A 10,663-nucleotide genomic window follows, 5' to 3' on the forward strand; every position below is an offset into this window, starting at 1 on the left:
CAACCTTGCCAGCATCTGTTGTTTCTTGACTTTTTAATAATTGCCATTCTGACTGCCGTGAGATAGTATCTCTTTGTGGTTTTGATTTGCATTTCCTTAATGATCAGTGATGATGAGCTTTTTTCATGTTTTTGGTTGCATGAATGTCTTTTGAGAAGTGTCTGTTCATGTCCTTTGCCCACTTTTTAATGAGGTTTTTTTTTTTTTTTTAATCATTTTGAGAGCAGGTACTGTTTATTAAACTGACGAGACTCGAAAAATAATCATGGTAGACACCTTAGTTCATTCTTCTAATAAGCCTGTTGATCTGGTCCTCCCTGTTGCCAGCATCTCCACCTTCTACAAAATGGGTGGTCTTTTTCTTCATTCCACCTCGTGGAGAAGATAATTTGAAAGGCCACAGGAAGTTATTTGCCTCTTTGAAGCGTCTTCCAACAGTATAGATCTCATGAATCAGATCCTCCATGCAGATGATGCCATATTTACCAAGAGATTGAGCAATCAAAGCGTTATCTGTCAAAGCAATTCGCTTCTTATTGATTTTGCCATAACCACGCTTGTAGATTAGCTCATTTACTGACTTCAGATTGGGGTACCCCCATGCAATATATGGCTCTACAATCCTCAGCATGTTAATTGAAGCCTTGTTGAGCTTCACAAAGGTTCCATTGAAGATTTGACGAAGGCGCAGAAGCTGCAATACCTTTCGGACCTTTGGGCTCACGCCATTGATACCTCTGATGCTGATGACAAACGCCAATTTGGGTTCAGCAGGTACGTAGAAGTTGCCAGCTTTTCTTGCCATCCTCGCCATTCGAATTTCAGTTCTGTACATCTGCCTATATTCCTTGTGATAGTGCTTCGCTTTCTCATAGATAAGCTTCCTCCTTGCCTTTCGAAGCATCTTTTGGGCAAACTTCTTTCTCAGGCGCTTGATCTTCAGCTCTGCGAAATTCCTTCGCTTTTTCTTAAGGGTTTCTGGCACAGCAGGAACCTTCTTCTTCTCCTCTTCCGCACCATCCATGGTTCCAGCCGGAAAAAGAGGAGGTTGTTTGTTTTATTCTTGTAAATTTGTTTAAGTTACTTGTAGACTCTTGATATTAGACCGTTGTCAGATGAGTAGATTGTAAAATTTTTTTCCCATTCTGTAGGTTGTCTGTTCACTCTGAGAGGTTTTTTGCTATGCTGAAGCTCTTTAGTTTAATTAGATTCCCTTTGTCAGTTTTTATTTTTGTTGCAATTGCTTTTGGTGTTTTCATCATGAAATCTTTGCCTGTGCTTATGTCCTAAGTGGTATTTGCCTAGATTTTCTTCAGAGTTTTTATAGTTTTGGGTTTTACAAGCAATGGGGAAAAGATTCCCTATTTAATAAATGGTGCTGGGAGAACTGGGTAGTCATATGCAGAAAGTTGAAATTAATAAATGGTGCTGGGAAAACTGGCTAGTCATATGCAGAAAATTGAAATTAGACCCCTGTGTTAGTCTGTTCTCAGCTGCTAATAAAGACATACTCAAGACTGGGTAATTTATAAAGAAAAAGAGATTTAATGGACTATCAGTTTCATATGGCTGGGGAGGTCTCACAATCAAGGTGGAAGATGTAGGAGGAGCAAAGGCATGTCTTACATGGTGGCAGACAAGAGAATGTGTGTAGAGGAACTCCCCTTTATTAAATCACCAGATCTCATGAGACTTATTCACTATCACGAGAACAGCATGGGGACCTGCTCCCATGATTCAGTTACTTCCCACTGGACCCCTCCCATGACACTTGGGAATTATGGGAGCTACTCTTCAAGATGAGATTTGGGTGGGGACCTGGCCAAACCATATCAACCCCTTTCTTACACTTTATACAAAAATTAACTCAAGATGGACTACAGAGTGAAATGGGAGACTTTTTATTACAGGTTCAATCTCAATATTCTTATTGATCTGTCCAGGTTTTGTATTTCTTCCTGGTTCAATCTTGTTAGGTTGTATATGTCCAGGGATTTTTTTATTTTCCTATAGATTTTCCATTTTGTTGTATGGTTATTCATAGTCATCTCTAATGATCCTTTGTATTTCTGTGGTATCAATTATATTTTTTTGTTTCTAATTTATTTGTGTGAGTCTTCTCTCTTTTTTTCTTAGTCTAAGTAAAGATTGTCAATGTTGTTTATGTTTTCAAAAAGTCAACTTTTTTCATTTTCTTGATTTTTTTTTTAGTTTTATTTTATTTATGCTCTTATTTTTAATATTTATTTTTCTCCACTAATTTGGGCTTTCGCTTGTTTTTGCTTTCTCTGATTCCTTGAGATACATCGTTCGGCTGTTTACTTGAAATCTTTTTACTTTTTTCGTGTAGGTACTGATTGCTATAAACTTCAACTTATTACTGTATAATAATATAGTTATATATATAATAATATAGTTTTGCTATATCCCATAGGTTTAGTTGTTTTAAGAACGTTTTAAATTTCCTAATTAATTTCTTCATGGACTCATTGGTTGTTCAGGAGCATATTGGTTAATTTCCATATATTTGTACCTTTCAAAAGTTTCTAATTATTGATTTCAGTTTTAGTTCATTGATACAAGAAAAGATACTTGATAATTTCAATTTTAAAAAGGATTTGTTGAGACTTGTTTTATGACCTAACGTGGTTTATTCTGGAGAATGTTCCATGTGTTCATGAGAAGAATGTGAATTCTGCAGCTGTTGGATGAAATGCTTTGTAAATGTCTATTAGGTCTAATGTTAAGTTTAAATCCAATGTTTCTTTGTGGATTTTGTTTCTAGATTATCTATCCAATGCTGTGAGTGGCATGTTGAAGTACCAATCTATAAATGGAGTGTGTCTCTTCCTTGATATCTAATAATGTTTGCTTTATATATCCATGTGTTCTGGTGCTTCATGCATATATATTCACAATTGGTATATTGTATTTATTTATTTCTGAATTTATTTCTTAAGTATTATATAATGACCTTTTAGTCTTTTTTTTTAGTCTTTTACTTAAAGCTTGTTTTATCCAAGGTAAGTATAGTAGCTACTCTTGATTGCTTTTTGTTTTCATTTGAGTGAAATATTTTTTACTATCGTTTCACTTTCAATCTGTACGCATCTTTACCAGTGAAGTGAGTTTCTCATAGGTAGCATATAGTTGGGTCATTTAAAAAAATCCATTCAGCTAGACTGTATCTTTTAAGTGGGGGATTTAATCCATTTATAAATTATTATTTTTTGGTGAGCAATTACTCTCATCATCTGTTAACTGTATTCTGGTGGTTTTGTATATTCTTTGGTTCTTTCTTCCTCTCTTATTGTTTTATCATTGTAATATGGTGGTTTTTTATGGTGATCAGATTTTATTCTTTTGTCCTTTTCTTTTGTGTATTTGTTCTACCAGAGCTTTGTGTATTTCTCCATGTTTTCATGATAGTAATTATCATATTTTTATTTCTAGATTCAGGGCTACCTTGAACGCCTCTTGTAAAGCCAGTCTAGTGGTGATGAATTTCTTCATTTATTGCTTGTCTGAGACAGATTTTATTTTTTCCTCATTTTTGAAGGATGGCTTTTCTAAGTATTGTAATTTAGTTGGCTTCTTTTTTTCTTTCAGCACTTTAAGTGTATCATCATATTTTATCCTGCCTTATAAGGTGTTTGCAAAGAAATCTGTCAGTCAAGTAAGAATTTCCTTATACATGAATTGATGCTTTTCTTCTCTTGCAGTTTTTAGAATTCTCCCTTTGTGCTGATTTTTGACAATTTGACTATTTTGTGCCTTTAAGAATCTCTTTTTGGGTTGAATCTATTTTGGAATTTTTGAGTTTCCTGGTTATGGATGTCCAAATTTCTCTTCAAATTTGGGAATTTTTAAAGATGAGATTTGGGAGGGGCCAGGGGAAGAATGATATGGTTTAGCTCTGTCCCCAACCAACTCTCATCTTAAATTCCCACATGTTGTGGGATGGACCCAGTGGGAGGTAATCAAATAATGAGTGTGGGTCTTTCCCGTGCTGTTCTTATGATAGTGAATAAGTCTTATGAGATCTGATGGCTTTATAAGGCAGAGTTTCACTGCACAAGCTCTCTCTTTGCCTGCTGCTATCCATGTAAGATTGTGAGGCCTCCCCAGACACTTAGAACAGTAAGTCCATTAAACCTCTTTCTTATGTATATTGCCCAGTCTTGGGTATGTCTTTATCAGCAGTGTGAAAATGGACTAATACATTTGGCAATATGAAAAGATATCAGATCCGTTTTGCTTAGAAGTCATCAATCATACCTAAAACATTTTCAAATCCTATATGTCTGTTAAAGACATGTATCCAGAATATATAAATAACTTTTAAAATTCAATAATATAGGTAACTCAAATAATAAATGGGCAAAGGACATTTCTCTAAAGAAAATATAAAAATGGCTAGAAGCACATGAAAAATGTTCAACATTGTTAGCTCTCAGGGAAATATAAATAAAACTTTGGGATACCACTTCATACCCAATAGGACAGCTGTGGTCAAAAAGACAGATAATAGCAAGTGTTGGAAAGGACGTGGGTAAAGTGAAGTTATTATACACTGCCAGTGAGAGTGTAAAATGGTGCATCTACTTTGTGCAGTAGTCTGGCATTCTCTGAAAATGTTAAATATAGATTGGCCATGTGACCAGACAGTTCACTCTTAGGATAAAATCAAGATACGTAATAATATATGCTCACACAAATACTTTTACATAAATGCTCATAGCAGTGCTATTCATAATAAAAAGTGGAAACTTAATACTCCATTAATCAGCTGATGAATGAATAAATAAAACATGGTATATCCATACCACTGGGAATATTTTCAGGAAAATATTTTTTATATTTTGCTGCAAAAAGCAAAACTACAAAGACAATAATAAGATCAGTGGTTATCAGGATTTGGGGAGAGGAAGGGGTAAATGTAACACAAGATATTTTTTGGGAAGTAAAATTCTTCTTTATGATACTTATGGTGGATACATGTCATTGTACATTTGTCAAAACCCACAGGATGTACAACACTAAGTGTGAATCTTAATGTAAACTTTTTAAAAATCCAATAAACTCCAGATAAAGTTAGGGCAACTCCATCATCATTCTTGCTGTTTATAGCTCTAAAAATAATCATATCAAATCTGGGGTTAATATTATACGTGGAGGTCAAGATAATCAAATTAGTAACCAACAGCATGTGCCTTGGCAAAGAATTACAAATATCAAGGTACATTATGTCCTTATGAGGGTGCTAACTCAGGATGAGAATGAACGTATTTTTAGTACAGGAGAATCTAAGTTACAACTGCCCTCCGACACTGAGATTAGAATGATCAATGTACTTTTATCTTTATCAAACATTTCTTTTTTTCACAATCAGAAAGCATAAAGGTTGTCTAGGGACATAACTCTTTGACAGACAAAATGCAAAATTTACACATGATAAACAATTATTCACTCAGTTCAACTTATTGAGTGCCTATTATATATTGCTCTAAGAATGTAAACAGTGAGTATAAAAAAACAAGGCTCTTGTCCTATGGCGTTTACATTCTAGTACGGGGAGAGAGATGATAAATAACAAATAAATAAAACAAGAAAAATGTCAGGTAGAGTATTAGTATTCTACCACTGCTATAATTTACACAAATGACTTAAAACAACACAAATTTATTACTTTACAGTTCCGGAGACTAGAAGTCCGAAATTGGTTTCACTGGACTGAAATCAAGGTATTAGCTGGGCTGTGCTTCCTCTGGATTTAGGAGAGAATCCATTTCCATGCCTTTTCTACCTTCTAGACACCTACTGTATTCTTTGGCTTGTGGTCTCTTTCTTCTAACTTATGCTGTCATTGTCATATGTTTTCTCCGTGCCACTGATTATCCTGCTTTTCTGTTATAAGAATCTCAATGATTATATTGAGTCAATCTGGAAAATCCAAGATTATTTCTTCATTTCCAGATCCTTAACCCAGTCACATACGAAGTCTCTTTTGGCATGTAAGGTAACATATTCACAGGTCTAGGAATGAAGATGTGAACATCTTTGGAGAACCAGGATTCTGCCTAGCACAAGTGGTTATAAATGAAGTGCAGAAAATGAACACTGTTGATGTCATAAAGAACAGCTGACTTGCTATTTTAGGTGGTCATGAAAAGTCTCTTTGAACAGGAATATTTAACCTGAGATCCACAGGATATAAAGGAGCCAAACCTGGGATAGTCAGGTAGTATAGCACTCCAGGCAGAAGAAAGGGAAACAAATTTGCTTTGTCAGGAAAATAAAGAGGCCAACGTGGCTGGATGTGAGATGGCCTAAGAGCTAAGTGGTACAAGTAGGAATGGGAGAGATAGGTTGGAGTCAGATTATGTAGGATTTACTGAACTAGGGTAAGCAAGCAGATAAATATCTTTGCATCAAGTACCTTCTTTAAACACATTTCAAAAAAAAAACTGGTAGTTGCTGAAAAATAAACTACAAAATTAGGGTTAAAATTATATGTTAAGTAACCTGATGCAGCATAGCTACTGGAAATTGAAGTTGGTGTTGGTATAGATTGAGACAGGTAAGCTTACTTTGTCTTGACAAAGAAATGGCATGGCTCCCCATTTTTATTTACTGGGAGAGTCTGTAGAATCTAGACTAAATTATCTGAAAATATTTTCTGGTTGGTCAGTTAGGAAAGAAGAAACTGACTTTAGAAATAAACACCTGGTAATCTATGTCCTCAATAGGAAGCAGCTTTGAAGAAAAGTTCCTTTTTGAGGTGAAATGGGGAGTATGGTAATTTCTACTGAAGGAAAGGACTTCCAGTCAAATGGGTCCTACAAAGGGAAAGATGCTTAAGTGAATATTGCATTAAAATAGGGATATGTTGGGGCACACCCAAGATGGCCGAATAGGAACAGCTCCAGCCTCCAGGTTCCAGCGTGAGTGACACAGAAGATGGGTGATTTCTGCATTTTCAACTGAAGTACTGGGTTCATCTCACTGGGGCATGTTGGACAGTTGGCGCTGGTCTGCGGGTGCAGCCCGACTAACGAGAGCTGAAGCAGGGCAAGGCATCGCCTCACCTGGGAAGCGCAAGGGGGAAGGGAATTCCTTTTCCTAGCCAAAGGAAATTGAGACACACACCTGGAAACTCGGGTAACTCCCACCCTAATACTGCACTTTACCAAGGGTCTCAGCAAACAGAACACCAGGAGATTATATCCCACACCTGGCCCAGAGGGTCCCATGTGCACGGAGCCTCCTTCATTGCTAGCACAGCAGTCTGAGATCTAACTGCATGGCGGCAGCAATGCTGGGGGAGGGACGCCCGTCATTGCTGAGGCTTAAGTAGGTAAACAAAGCTGCTGGGAAGCTCAAATTGGGTGAAGCCCACCACAGCTCAGGAGACTGGCCTGCCTCTGTAGACTCCTCCTCTGGGGACAGGGCATAACTAAACAAAAAGCAGCAGAAACCTCGCAGAGGTAAATAACCCTGTCTGACAGCTTTGAAGAGAGCAGTGGATCTCCCAGCGTGGCGGTGGGGATCTGAGAATGGACAGACTGCCTGCTCAAGTGGGTCCCTGACCCCTGAGTAGCCTAACTGGGAGACATCCCCCATTAGGTGCAGACCTACACCTCACACCTCACATGGTGGGGTACACCCTGAGACGAAACTTCCAGTATAAGAATCAGACAGCAACACTTGCTGTTCAGCAATATTCTATCTTCTGCAGCCTCTGCTGCTGATACCCAGGCAAACAGAGTCTGGAGTGGACCTCAAGCAAACTCCAACAGACCTACAGCTGAGGGTCCTGACTGTTAGAAGGAAAATTAACAAACAGAAAGGACACCCACACTAAAACCCCATCAGTACGTCACCATCATCAAAGACCAAAGGCAGATAAAACACAAAGATGGGGAAAAAGCAGTGCAGAAAAGCTGGAAATTCAAAAAATCAGAGCGCCTCTCCCCCTCCAAAGGAATGCAGCTCATCGCCAGCAACGGAACAAAGCTGGACGGAGAATGACTTTGATGAGTTGAGAGAAGAAGGCTTCAGTTGATCAAACTTCTCAGAGCTAAAGGAGGAACTACGTAACCAGTGCAAAGAAACTAAAAACCTTGAAAAAAGGATGGATGAATGGATAACTAGAATAATCAATGCAGAGAGGACCTTAAAAGAACTGATAGAGATGAAAATCATAACATGAGAATTACGTGACAAACGCACAAGTTTAGTAACTGACTCGATCAACTGTAAGAAAGAGTATCAGCAATTGAAGATCAAATGAATGAAATGAAGAGAGAAGTGTAGAGAAAAAGAGTAAAAGGAAATGAACAAAGCCTCCAAGAAATATGGGATTATGTGAAAAGACCAAATCTATGTCTGATTGGTGTGCCTGAAAATGATGGGGAAAATGGAACCAAGTTGGAAAGCACTCTGCAGGGTATCATCCAAGAGAACTTCCCCAACCTAGAAAGGCAGGCCACCATTCAAATTCAGGAAATACAGAATGCCACAAAGATACTCCTCGAGAAGAGCAACTCCAAGACACATAATTGTCAGATTTGCCAAAGTTGAAATGAAGGAAAAAATGTTAAGGGCAGCCAGAGAGAAAGGTCGGGTTACACACCAAGGGAAGCCATTCAGACTAACAGCAGATCTCTCAGCAGAAACTCTCCAAGCCAGAAGAGAGTGGGGGCCAATATTCAACATTTTTAAAAGAAAGAATTTTCTTTTCTTTTCTTTTCTTTTTTTTATTATTATACTTTAAGTTCTAGGGTACATGTGCATAACATGCAGGTTTATTATATATGTATACTTGTGCCATGTTGGTGTGCTGCACCTATCAACTCGTCAGCACCCATCAACTCATCATTTACATCAGGTATAACTCCCAATGCAATCTCTCCCCTCCCCTCTCCCCATAATAGGCCCCAGTGTGTGATGTTCCCATTCCTGAGTCCAAGTGATCTCATTGTTCAGTTCCCACCTATGCGTGAGAACATGCGGTGTTTGGTTTTCTGTTCTTGTGATAGTTTGCTGAGAATGATGGTTTCCAGCTGCATCCATGTCCCTACAAAGGACACGAACTCATCCTTTTTTATGGCTACATAGTATTCCATGGTGTATATGTGCCACATTTTCTTAATCCAGTCTGTCACTGATGGACATTTGGGTTGATTCCAAGTCTTTGCTATTGTGAATAGTGCCACAATGAACATACGTGTGCGTATGTCTTTACAGCAGCATGATTTATAATCCTTTGGGTATATACCCAGTAATGGGATGGGTGGGTCATATGGTACTTCTAGTTCTAGATCCTTGAGGAATCGCCATACTGTTTTCCATAATGGTTGAACTAATTTACAATCCCACCAACAGTGTAAAAGTGTTCCTATTTCTCCATATCCTCTCCAGCACCTGTTGTTTCCTGTCTTTTTAATGATTGCCATTCTAACTGGTGTCAGATGGTATCTCACTGTGGTTTTGATTTGCATTTCTCTGATGGCCAGTGATGATGAGCATTTTTTCGTGTGTCTGTTGGCTGCATGCATGTCTTCTTTTGAGAAATGTCTGCTCATAACCTTTGCCCACTTTTTGATGGGGTTGATTGTTATGTGTGAGCTTGATCCTGTCATTATGATATTAGCTGGTTAGTTTGCTCGCTAGTTGATGCAATTTCTTCCTAGCATCGACGGACTTTACATTTTGACATGTTTTTGCAATGGCTGGTACCTGTTGTAGCTTTCCATGTTTAGTGCTTCCTTCAGGATCTCTTATAGGGCAGACCTGGTGGTGATAAAATCTCTAAGCATTTGCTTGTCTGTAAAGGATTTTATTTCTCCTTCACTTAAGAAACTTAGTTTTGCAATAGATTCTTACAATAGCTGCAATAAAAGAATTTTCAACCAAGAATTTCATATCCAGCATATAAACAAACCCAAAGACAAAAACCACATGATTACCTCAATAGACGCAGAAAAGGACTTTGACAAAATTCAACAGCCCTTCATGCTAAAAATGCTCAATAAATTCGGTATTGATGGAATATATCTCAAAATAATAAGAATATTCAACACTCTTAAAGAAAAGAATTTTAAACTCAGAATTTCATACCCAGCCAAACTAAGTTTCATAAGTGAAGGAGAAATAAAATCCTTCACAGATAAGCAAATGCTTAGAGATTTTGTCACCACCAGGCCTGCCTCACAAGAGACCCTGAAGGAAGCACTAAACATGGAAAGGAACAACCGGTATTACCCATTGCAAAAACATGCCAAAATGTAAAGACCATCGAGGCTATGAAGAACTTGCATCAACTAACGAGCAAAATAACCAGTTAATATCATAATGGCAGGATCAAGTTCACACATAACAATCTTAACCTTAAATGTAAATGGACTAAATGGTCCAATTAAAAGACACAGACTGGCAAACTGGATAAAGAGTCAAGACCCATCAGTTTGCTGTATTCAGGAGACCCATCTCACACGCAGAGACATACATAGGCTCAAAATAAAGGGATGGAGGAAGATCTACCAAGCAAATGGAGAACAAAAAAAAGCAGCGGTTGCATTCCTGATAAAACAGTCTCTGATAAAACAGACTTGAAACCATCAAAGATCAAAAGAGACAAAGAAGGCCATTACATAATGGT

At 37.7% G+C, this 10,663-nt stretch overlaps 1 pseudogene across 2 annotated transcripts in view; it reads right to left on the reverse strand.

Annotated features, from left to right (window-relative positions):
* Positions 1-212: 212 nt before the first annotated feature.
* Positions 213-10,663, reverse strand: part of LOC112622441 — a 35,703-nt pseudogene continuing 25,252 nt past the window's right edge. The window contains exons 3-4 of one of the 2 annotated variants that reach the window (XR_003118989.1): positions 7,022-7,029; positions 218-967 (exon numbers count right to left, since the gene is read on the reverse strand). The product of XR_003118989.1 is annotated as a 60S ribosomal protein L7 pseudogene, transcript variant X2 (transcript). Of the gene's footprint in view, positions 1,047-7,021; positions 7,030-10,663 lie in introns of those variants that run through there. The other variant, XR_003118988.1, reaches the window with a different exon arrangement.

This window comes from Theropithecus gelada, chromosome 4, assembly GCF_003255815.1.
Source record: "Theropithecus gelada isolate Dixy chromosome 4, Tgel_1.0, whole genome shotgun sequence".
Taxonomy (NCBI): Eukaryota; Metazoa; Chordata; class Mammalia; order Primates; family Cercopithecidae; genus Theropithecus; species Theropithecus gelada.